At 47.9% G+C, this 12,003-nt stretch overlaps 1 protein-coding gene across 1 annotated transcript in view; it reads left to right on the forward strand.

Annotated features, from left to right (window-relative positions):
• The first annotated feature begins 9,706 nt into the window (after positions 1–9,706).
• CALN1 (calneuron 1) overlaps positions 9,707–12,003 on the forward strand; it is a 418,392-nt gene continuing 416,095 nt past the window's right edge. The window contains exon 1 of the mRNA XM_069570960.1: positions 9,707–10,212. The gene's annotated coding sequence lies outside the window, so the exon portion shown is untranslated. The remainder of the gene's footprint in view (positions 10,213–12,003) is intronic.

The following is a 12,003-nucleotide window of genomic DNA, read 5'->3' on the forward strand; positions in this document are numbered from 1 at the left end:
ATTCTCCGGCTTGTGCATTGTATAAACTGTGTTTTACTTATAAAATATTTGAGAATGTTCTAAATGCCTTATTGTTATTTATTTCTAATACATTTCCATTGTGGGCAGAGAATGCTTTCCGTGTGATCTCAATGTTTTTGAATTTATTGAGAATCATTCTGAGGCCCAACATATGGTCTTTTATGGACATTCCATGTATACCTGAAAAGACTGTATCTGGCAGTGGCTAATGCAGTGCTTTATAAATTCAGGTTGGTCAAGTTATTTCCTAGTGTTTCACAAATCTTCTGCATCTTTACATGTTTTATCCATGCTGAGGGAGGTGTGTTCACTACATGTGTGGATTTGTTTTTTACTTCATGTATTGTGCTTCACATATTTTAAAAGCTTTATTATGGGTACATTTTGGATTATTATATTTTCTTAATGAATTGGCTTTTATCTTTATTAATTAACTCTATGTCTGGCAATACATTTTGTCCAATATTTAATATAATTGTTCCATATTTCTTATGATTAATATTTTCATCTCTGTACTTTTTTCTTGTACATTTTCATTCTTGTACATTTTTCTATCCTTGTACTTTTAACATATCTGTGTTTATATATTTAAAGAGTGCATTTTGTAAACAGTCTATATTGTATTTTTATCCAGCCTGATGTTTTCTGCCATTTAATTATAGCATTAAACTCTTTAAATTAAATGTAATTCACAGTATATTTAGTTTTCAATCTACTAGCCTGATGTTTATTTTCTATTGTCCTGTCTGTTTTTTCCTCTTTCCTCTTTTATGCCTTCTTTAGTGTTAATTATTTTTCAAATATCTGGATTTTGTTGCTGTCCTTAGAGAGTTTTGGAGTTTGTTTGTTACCCAGGTGAGTTTATTTGAGAATTGATTTATCTGATGATTTTTAAAGCTCGGTTATGGCAGTAGAATAACTTCTATCCTAAGGCTAGTTCAGTCCTACTTCTAAGGTACAATCTACCTGGGGTCTCTGCTAGAATCACAGGTGTTTTGTCCACTCAGGCTCATCGGAACTTAAATGTCTTCCAGTTCTTTCTTAGCTCTAGGAATTGTTCAACTTACAGCCCTCTACCAGCTCTTCTTTGCCTGACCATGTGGAGTTTTATCCTGTGAATGTACATCTTAGTTACCAACCCAGAACTCGCAGGAATCCCTATAAAGATTTTCTCAGCTCTTTGCTGCAGTTTTTCTCTCCAGTGTTCTGCCTGACAAATTCCAGCTCCCTAAGCCTCCATGAAGAGTGGTCTCTGTTTGCTCAGCTCAGTGAGGCCACTGTGCAGTGTTTTGGTTTCTTTTTCCTCCACAGTGTACAGAAAATGACTCCAGGCAGAGACCGAGCAATTGTAGGGCTCCTCTTACTTCTTTCTGTTCTCATGTGGATTACAGTCCTTCACTGGCTATTGCCCAATTATTGAAAACAGTTAATTTATACGTTTTTATATGAAGTTTTCTAGTGGTAACAGTGCGGGGGGAGCGGTGGGTTGGGGGAAAGTCTAGCGCTAGCTCAGAAGCAAAAATTCCTCAGCATTATTTCTAATGGATATTTTCACTGCATTCAGAATTTTAGATGGACAGTTGTTTTCTTTTAACACACCAAAGATTATACCAATGTTTGTAAGTTATACTAACTTTTGTCATTTTGATTGAGAAGTCATCTGTTGTTCCTTTGAAAGTAGTATGTTTGTGTGTGTGTAAAGAGGAGGGACTGGCTTCTTTTAATATTAATATTTTGTCATTGGTTTTTAGAAATGTAATTATGATTGCCCATGTGTGTCTTTCTTTGCACATATCCTGCTTTGAGTTATTAGGACTTCCTGAAATTGTGGCTTAATCAGTCTTTGGAAAATTCTCAGCCAAGATTTTATCTGTCCGCATTCTGTCCACCAACCCCTCTTTTTTTTTCAGACTTCAATTACATGTCTGACCATTCATGATATTCTATGTATCTCTTAAGCTCTTTTCTCTATTTTTCTTTCTTTCCTCTTTTCATACTTCAATAAGGTATTTTCTCCTGACTTAATTAACAGTTCACTGATCTCTTTTGTTGTGTTGGTGCTGCTTTAAGAACATCTATTGAATGATTATTTTGTGTGCGTGTTCCAGAATTACCATTTTATTCTGTTTTCAAAATAAATTCTAGTTCTTCCCTGGTAAATTTCTTTGTCTTATCATTCATTTTCTTGAACATGTATCACAGTTATTTTAATGTTCATTTTACATAACTCAAGTATCTGGATCACCTATGTTTTTACTGTCTGTTGGTTTTTCTGTTGGTTTTTCTTATTTTGGCTTCATTACCTGACATGTTTGGCAATTAAAGAATTAAATGCCAGATATTATATTCGAAATGCTTTGTGGTTGTACATGTTGTTCTGTCTCCTCAGAGAGATACCAGTTTTCATCTAGCAGGCAGGAGAGATATAGATCAACTTTTACTAATCAATAATTGAGATAATTTGAAGATGAATTTGATTCTCTTAAAACTTCTGGTTTGCTATTCATCTTAATACATATTGTCTTTCAAGAGCTTCAGATGAAACCCCAGGGTCTTTATTTGTGCTTTCCTCCTTGTCAGGTTCTAAGCTCCAGTTTTTCATTCTGCTGGCATTGTGAGATTCCTAAGTATTCTCCTTCACTGTGTAGCCCCTTAGCCTCTGCTTGGTTTCTTTTCTTTGTTTCTCACTTTGTGCTTCTTAAAATGAGGCAAGTGCCTTTAGGGGGAAAGTGGAGCAGAATAATACATTCACTTTTCTGAGGTTTTCTTTCCTTGGATTTTAGTCCCTCAGGTTCTGACTGTCCCTCAGGTTCTGACTGCAAGCTTATTATTTTCTCTCTAAGTCTGTGATAGTCTCAAAATTTCTGAGATAGTACTTTCTTTTTGGCCTTTTGGTCCAATGCAACTTGGAAATCAGGTAATGTTTCCAAATCAAAGGCAGTAGAGAATTTCAGGTTCACACCAATGCCCTTTCCTTCTTTCTGGATTCCTGGTCCCATTCTTGAGTTCTTCACTTTGATTCCTTTTTTTTTTTTGAATTGGCTAATGCAAGTCTTTGAGTATTTTTCCAGAATATGTAAAAAAAAAAAAAAAAGGCCATTTATTTTCTCATTTGTTTCACTTGGAAACTATTTTCTTCTTAGTTTCACACACAATAACAACCTAAATATATGTATAAGTCCTACATGAGACCAGTTATCCTCTGTTTATTGGCTCATTTTAATTCTGTGATCTAGTGTTACATACACTCCTAAAGCCAGTCTTTTTCCCCTCTTTGTTGATAACTTGTTTTTGCTTTGTTGAGAACTTAAATTTTCTTTATCCTAGAGATCAAAAGAATTATCAGCACATGTATCAATATAATTTCTTTTCATTAATAATCCAGTCACAGAGTAAACCCATTGTTTTTTTAAAAAGCAGAGAGTGTGTTATTCTTTTTATGGTTGTACAGAAAGAAAGAAAGAAAAGAAAGTGAAGTCGCTCAGTCATGTCTGACTCTTTGCGACCCCACGGACTGCAGCCTACCAGGCTCCTTCTTCTATGGGATTCTCCAAGCAAGAATACTGGAGTGGGTTGCCTTTTCCTTCTCCAGGGGATCTTTCTGACCCAGGGATCGAACCCAGGTCTCCCACATTGCAGGCAGACGCTTTAACCTCTGAGCCACCAGGGAAGCCCTTATGGTTGTATACAACGTGTTTATTGCTTTGATATAAGATAAATATGGGATATTTTCTCATTTAAAAATTAAGCCAATATGAAAAACCTTTGTTACAGAATGTTCACAGAATGTATATCTAAAAGTAGAAATCTTCTTAGTACTGATTCTCCAGAGTAAGTTAGGTAACATATAGCATTTTAGTTATATTATGTATATATATATGGACACTATGTACAAAGGTTTCTTTTTCAAGAATGTCATCACATGTGTTATTTTGCAATTCACTCTACAATATAGTTTGGAAATCTTTCCGACTTAGCACATTCTTTCTGGTTATCTACTGCTGCGTAACAAATCACCCCAAAATTAAATGGTTTAAAACATCAATGTATTACTACCTCTTTTAGTCTGTAGGTCAGGAATTCATACAGGGTCCAGTGGGGATGGCTTCTGTCTGCCCTATAATATGGGTCCTCAGCTGGGAGGACTCTTACAGCAGGGGCTAGAATAGCTGAGGACTGACCGGATTTCTCTCCCTCCTTCAACAGCCCCCCTCTCTATGTCTCCTTCCTTACCTCCCAACTTCCTTTCCTCCAGCTCAAGCTAGCTTGAGCTGCCTTGCAGCACGGTGGACTGTGGGTAATCAGACTTCTCACATGGTGACTTGGTGGCTTAGAACCCTAAGAGAGTGTTCCAAGAGACAGAAAACAAGAGCTTCTGGTTTAAGTCCTAAACCTGGAACCTGGCACAAAAATAACTTTAATTCTTTATTTGATTAAAGAAGTAACATATCCTAGATAGAGCAGGATATCAAGGGAATCCAGATAGTCCAGATTCAAGGGAAGAGTGATGTAGATTCCAATGTTTTTTAAGTTAATTAATTTGCCTGGGCTGGGTCTTAGTTGCAGCACATGGCTCTTCCCTTGCAGTGTGCAGGGTTTTTAGTTGTGGTATGCAGGATTGTTGGTTGTGGCATGTGAACTCTTAGCCCTCTGACCAGGGGATGAACCCAGGCCCCCTGCCTTGGGAGCATGGAGTCTTAGCCACCAGAGAAGTCCCGTAGATTCCAACTTGATGACAGGAATGTTAAAGAATTTAGAGCCATCTTTAATTCAACACAGTCAAAAATTCACCTTCAGCCAAGCATTATTTATATTCTTGTAACATAAAACATATCCGGACACAAGCTCCAAAAAGCCTCATCTCCTTGTGGGCATCATGCTCAGGTCCTGGATCTGTTTATCTAAAGTAGGTTCAGGGCAGGTTTTCTCAACCTGAAGATCTGTAAGCTCCTTTCGCCTCTCTTCTAAACACCCCACATACAGTAGTGAGGCAGAGATATAGTAGTTTTGATAGAGTTTACTGAGTGTGACTGCCAGTCGCTGTCATGACTGAGTGACTCTTTGCAACCCCATGGAATCTAGTCCACCAGTCTCCTTCTGTCCATGGGATTTTTTCGGGTAAGAATACTGGAGTGGGTTGCTATTTCTTCTTCCAGGGGATCTTCCCAACCCAGGAATCTAACCTGTCTTCTGTGTCTCCTGCACTGCAGATGAATTCTTTACCCAGTGAGCCCTGGGGGAAGCCCAACTGCAGTGGACACCCATTCAGTAAGGGAGGATGTAGGTAGTGTTTCCCACAGCAGTCACTCCAGTTCACAGCAGTTCTGAAATCCAGCTGGGAACGTGTCATCGGTTCTCTAATTAAGACCCAGTCCTGCTTCTTGGGAATGATTCTTCACGGCTCTTGGCTTTATCTTTTGGGCTCTTGGTTCCTCCAAGGGTCCTCCTCCCTCTCTCAGAAGAAATGGCTTCTGTGTGCAGCCATTAAGGGTTGGGGATCTAGAGGCCTTCTTTCCTTTTGTACCACCTCTGTCCCTTTTAGTCCCAAACTGATCCAGTTCCAGTTCAGTTGCTCAGTTGTGCCCGACTCTTAGCGACCCCATGAACCGCAGCACGCCAGGCCTCCCTGTCCATCACCAACTCCTGGAGTCCACCCAAACCCATGTCCATTGAGTCGGTGATGCCATCCAACCATCTCACCCTCTTTCGTCCCCTTCTCCTCTCACCTTCAATCTTTCCCAGCATCAGGGTCTTTTCAAATGAGTCAGCTCTTCACATCAGGTTTCCAAAGTACTGGAGTTTCAGCTTCAACATCAGTCTTTTCAATGAACACCCAGGACTGATCTCCTTTAAGATGGACTGGTCGGATCTCCTTGCCGTCCAAGTGACTCTCAAGAGTCTTCTCCAGCACCACAGTTCAAAACCATCAATTCTTCGATGCTCTTTATAGTCCAATTCTTTATAGTCAAACTCTCACATCCATACATGACTAGTGGAAAAACCATAGCCTTGACTAGACAGACCTTTGTTGGCAAAGTAATGTCTCTGCTTTTGAATATGATATCTAGGTTGGTCATAACTTTTCTTCCAAGGAGTAAGTGTCTTTTAATTTCATTGCTGCAGTCACCATCTGCAGTGATTTTGGAGCCCAGAAAAATAAAGTCAGCCACTGTTTCCACTGTTTCCCCATCTATTTGCCATGAAGTGATGGGACCAGATGCCATGAGCTTAGTTTTCTGAATGTTGAGCTTTAAGCCAACTTTTTCACTCTTCTCTTTCACTTTCATCAAGAGGCTCTTTAGTTCTTCGCTCTCTGCCATAAGGGTGGTGTCATCTGCATATCTGATATGTTTTCTTGTGATTCAAGCTATTGGTGAGGTGGCTGAGGCACCATATCTCTAAGATTCTTGGAAGCTTGTTTAGGCCTGCACTGGAATATGTGTGAGCTCTTTGTTTTTTAATTGCGCTGGCTCTTTGCTGCAGCACACTGGGCTCCTCGCTGCTGTGTGAGGGCTGCTCTCTAATGAGGCACATGGGCTTCAGTTGCCTTGTGGCGTGTGGGATCTTAGTTCATGGACCAGGGATCAAACCTGTGTCACCTGCATTAGCAGGCAGATTCTCAACCACTGGACCACCAGGGGACTCCCTGTGTGAGGTCTTAACAGAAGTTCTGACTGCCTCATCCCTAGCTTTATCTTTATCTGCAGACCACATTTTACTGCCCCGGGATTTGGAAGTTTTTGCCAGGAGATGTCAGAACCAGAAGGAACAGTTCTCCTCTCTAATCCAGCAAGTCCTGGCTCTATTTCCTCTAAATTCTACCACAAAAGGGGGAATAATTTCTGCTTAATTCATCTCCGCTTGTCTTTCATTAAAGGCATCTCAAAAAGCCCAGTTGGCTTCTTCTGTGCTCTACTTGGAACTCTTCTAGCCAGGTCCATGCATTCAGTAGGTTGCCTTCTCATCTGTCGTGTCTTGCTAACTGACCCACCAGTCCGTGGCTTGGGTGCTCTTTTTTCCAGGAGCAGTGTTCTCAGTGTCTTTCAAGTCCTCTCCGAGTCTTCCTGAGGCCCTTGCAGCTTTCACGATCAGTCTTATGGGGCACATCTAGCTTCTGTTCATTGTCCAGTCCCACAGCCAATGTTTTAAGTGTGTGTTACAGCAGCAGTCTGCTTCCAGATACCAAATTTCATTTTGATTATCTGTTGCTGCCTAACAAACCACTCTAACCTTTTGCCACAAAGTAAACAACGTGTGTTGTAAAGAAGCCAACGCAGTCCATAGTCTGGACTTTGATAAGAGACATGGAAAACGTTATCCTCCAACATGTACCCAGATGATTTTTTCTTTTTCTGCTCATTTCTTTTCAGAATGCAACAGACCCTTCATCACCCCCTATCCTTGACTGTCTTGGGCACTTGAAGTAAAGATATTTATTGAAGGTAAAATAAAGGAAGGAAGGACAGGGGAAGGGCTGAGGCAGAAGTGATAAAATCCCCATTTTTACCTCACTGGGGACGGTGAGGTTTTTATTTACTTATTTAATTGGAGTGTATTTGCTTTACAATGTTGTGTTAGTTTCTGCAGTACAACCATATGAATCAGCTATCTGTATACATATATCCGCTCCCTCAGGAGCCTCCCATCCCCATCTTGCCCTTCTTGTTCGGCACAGAGCTCAGAGCTGAGCTCCCTGTGCTGCGGAGCGGCTCCCACCAGCTGCTTCACGCCTGGCCAGGTATGCATGTCGCCCGGCCAGGTATGCATGTCGCCCGGCCAGGTATGCATGTCGCCCGGCCAGGTATGTATGTCGGTGCTGCTCTCAGTCCATCTCACCCTCTCCTCCCTCTCTGTGCCCATAGTCCGTTCTTTATGGAGGGCAGCAAGATTTAGAGTAAACAACTTATCCACATTCACACAAGCAGTGAGGGCAGAGATCTGATAGGCGTGTCCTCCTCTGGTTAAAGGGTTAAATCTACTTTGTACCAGGAACTCCATGTGTGTTTATAGACTCGCTTAAGGCACTTTGATGACCTGGTTGCCATCCAGAAAATGCCCAAACAACTGATTGCTAGGGGAGGGAACATCGCTAGAAGATGCAGCTTTCCTCCAAACTTTCAGAGGGAAAGATGCTTCTGAGATTCTACCAACTCTGTTAGTTCATGTGCCTGTGACCCTTCAGAGAAACTTCTGGAAATGACTTCTAAGTACATCGTTGAACTATGTACATAAGATTCAGCCAGTGGCTTAAGAAGATAATTTGGGAAGTAGGGCAGGTACAAGAAAAGATAGGAGAATACAGGGTAGCAAAGGCTGAATGCCAAAGGTATAGTATCAGCAATGAGTGTGTTACTAGTGCTCAGAGGAACCACACCCAGGGTGCACACCAGGAGGTGCAGGCAAGGAGGGGACCCTGATGAACTTGTGCCCCTGGCTGGCAGCACCGATGCCCACATTCTCTTGGCAGCTGCACCAGCCAGAAGAGAGGTGATTGCTGAGCTGTTTGGACCAGAGGCTTAGGGCAGTATTGCCTGCTTTGCTTCTGATTGGTGTGAGAATTTTTATGTATCTCTTTTCTTTGATTCTGGGAATTGGAAGAATCTGAGCTGGTGGCATAGTCTTTCTGCCACCTAGAGGGGGGCAAGAAACTGGGGACCTTGGAAAAGAGGGTGCTGTCAGGAAAGACTAGTCTGCTCCAGCCAGGTGGGTTCCTTCTCCTGTGGCACACCCTTGGGAGGGGCAGAAGGAGACTGGTAGGTGCTTGTCTATGGGACAGACTGAGATGCCTCTTGGTATTTTTGATTTTTTCTTTTTGCAACACAAACTCGGTAGCACTGTGTATTTTGTCAGCTTCTGGGCACATGCCAGGTAGATAGGTGGGGGACCAGGAAAGGTGACTGGAGACTCAGTTAAAGAGTTGCCCTTGAGGCATGGGGCAGGGGAGGAAAGGGGCCTGTCTCGGTATGGACTTGGCAGAGGGCAGTGTGAGGGCAGGTTGCAGACAGTCTTCGAGACGTCAAGCTCACACCTGTGTCCAGGCACCCTCAACCCCCTCATCGAATCCATTCTGTGACCTTGGGGAGGGAGGGAGGGGGCCAAACCACGTGGTCTCAAGCCCGGGGAGCGGGATCAGAGGTCAGCAGGCGGTCGCTGCAGAAGTGCTTCCCTAGGTGGTGCTGCGGTGGGCACCCCGAACCCTCCCCCAGTTCTGGCCGCCAGTACCTTGACTCGGCGCCCGCCCTAGCCCTGGGCGCGGATGCAGGTGTGATCCTGGCGCCGGGGATGAAGTAGTTAAGGTGGGGGGCGCTTCGGTGAGCTGTCCAATACGGGGAACAGCAGTTTGCCGGAGTTAACGTGGGCAGCTTCTTTGGGGAGGAAGGAAGGAGGACCGTCTGCCAAGCTCCAGTTCGCCCCCCGCGCGCGTGTGCCTGTGTGTGCAGTGCGTGTGTGTGTGTGTGTGTGTGTGAGCGAGTGTGAGTGCGCGCGCGCCGAGGCGTTCCTCAGGTTGCGCTGCCTGGAAACCGAGGGAGCCATTGGCGAGGCGGAGGGGTGGGGGTGGGGGCTCCCCGACCCTCCGAGGCGAGGCGCGCCCAGAAACCCGGCTCCCGACGCGGGCGAAGGCAGGGCGGGGACAGCGCCGCGGGCTGCCTCAAGGCCCCGGGGGGCCCGCCGGGGAGGAGCCGGGGAGGAGGCCGGAGCTGCATGGAGTTTCTAGGGCGCGCAACTCCGGCGGGGCCTCGGCCACTAGGCTTCGGGGCGCAGCGAGGCAGCCGCGCACATGGGCTGAGCCCGCGCGCCGGGGCTCTGCACGGCCAGCGGGAGCGGGAGGGGTAGAGCCGCGCGCCGAGCCGGGGTGCGGGGCAGCGTCCCCAGACGGGAGCCGAGGACAAGGACAAGAGGAGCGCGCCCACATCGTGCTCCGAGCCGACGAGGGGCTCGCGCCGACCCCGGCGCGCGCTTGGGGAGCAGCCCGGGGCGCCGTGGGAGCCGGCTGCAGCGAGGATGCCGGCGCGGGGCCGCGGCGGCCGGCCGGGGGTGTGAGTGTGAGGCTGAGCGCTGCCCGCCGGCGCCTCCCCCCGCGCCACCTCCTCCCTGCGGGCCTCGGAGGAAGCCCCCGGCGCGCGCGGAGGCGCCTCGGAACCCGGGCTTCGGGGCGGCGGGCCCGCGCGGCCGGCCCCGGCCCAGCCAGAGGTGAGTGCAGCCGCCCGCTTGCTCCCGCCCTCGCCTCTTCCCTCCGTCCGCCCCTCTGCACCGTGCCCAAAGCCCGGGGCTGTGGCGGGCCCTAGCCCCGGAGTGGGCGGGCTGGCGACTACGCCTCCCATACCTGTTGGCGCTAGGAGAGGGCACCGGGCGGCTGGGGGTTGCCTGAGCCTCCTTGCTCTCCCTGGGGGTGGCTGGTGTCCGCCCGCCTGGGGGCGTGGGGTCCGGGCAGGGCGACGGGTGTCCCACCAGGGTGTCCCAGAACTGTGCGGGCTGCAGGCTGGGCGCCGTTCGCAGAGTCCCCGGCGCCGGTAGCCGCTTGTCTGCGCGCCCCCGGCCGCGGGCGCCTGGGCGGTGGAAGGGAGAGGAACTGCACCGCAGCCCAGGTGGAGAGCCGGGCGGCTTCCAGGTACCGGGAAGCCGGGAGTCCTGGCATTCGGGGGAGGATTCCCTCCACCCTCCAGACCCGGCGAGGGCTACTCGCCCTCCGGGGCGCACGCTCCTCGCCGCCACCGCCCGGTGTCCGCCTGCCCTGGGGAGCGCGGGATCACCCGGAGGCCTCCGGCAGCCCAGCCTGGGACCTGGCTGCCACTCAGCTGGCCTCTGGGTCCCCGGCACCTTCCGGAGTCCCGCGCCCCGGCAGAGGCAGGCGCCGACTCCGCCGGGCAGTCTGGGTTTACCGGATGCCCCAGCGTCCCCGGACTGGCGCGACGGGGAGTGAACTTCTTCAGACTTGGCCTGAGGGCGCCTAGGCAGCAGCAGGTAGTTCTGGGGACGGCCTCGGGGCCAGGGAGAGCGGAGGACGCCTCACCCCGACGGGATGGGGTGCTGAACGTGGAGCGAGGGCTACTTTTTGCTATCTAGGCGCCAGCCGCGTACGCCCTCTGCCCCCATCCCCAGCATCGAATTTCCTCTGCATTTTTTCTTTGAGGACCAGTGTGTGTGTGGGGAAAGCGCCTTGCTTGTATTGATGAAGTCCTTTGCCCTGGTGAAATGATGCCTGCAGTTCCTGAGGTCCCAAGACTGGGGCGCCATCCCCAGGCCTTGAGCTCCATATTTTGCTGGGCTCGGAGGAGAGCAGCTCAGTGCCGGTGTATGTGGCTGTGTTGGGTCGTGCTCACTGAAGTCTGATTAGTGCTAACTATAATAACTAAATAAGAACAGCCTCAGGGTTGGGGTTGGGGTGACCTTCTCTAGGAGGAATGGGTAGATTTCTTCCCTTCGTGTGTCCAGACACACAGAGTATTCGTGCAAAAGTGAAAACTCATAACTCTTAGGATTTCCACGTTCTGCTTCCTTAACTGCTGACTCGCAGTCCAAAAGATACACTCTCTTTCAGTTCAGGCCTCTGAGCCTTGGAAAGGGTTTTAAAGCCATTTGGTGTGAAATTGTCTTGGGGCCAGAGGAGGACAGGCTTTCATCCAACCCTGACCACAGCTCTCCTCCTTGGTTTGTTGGTGGTTTTCATTTCATCTATTTTTTTGGGGGGAAAAAAGTGTTGCAGGTAGAAGGAGGTGTTGATGGAATCTCCATTGTCTTTGTTACTTGGTTCTTTGAGGCTGTGAAGTCTGGAGGCAGCTCAGACCGCTCCTGTGTGGCTGCTCTCTTGGGACACCTCCAGCTAAGGATGGATTCCTGGGCTCCAGGAGCTGCAAAACTTTGCTAGCTCCTTAGGCAGTTGGTCCCCACACATGCCCGATGGATGCCCCTGGGCAGTGTCCCCCGTGGCCTGTTCTAATGGAGGCCCAGCTGAGCCCCCCCCCCCCCCCCCCCACTTTCTGA

Source organism: Ovis canadensis, chromosome 24, assembly GCF_042477335.2.
Source record: "Ovis canadensis isolate MfBH-ARS-UI-01 breed Bighorn chromosome 24, ARS-UI_OviCan_v2, whole genome shotgun sequence".
NCBI classification, from domain to species: Eukaryota; Metazoa; Chordata; class Mammalia; order Artiodactyla; family Bovidae; genus Ovis; species Ovis canadensis.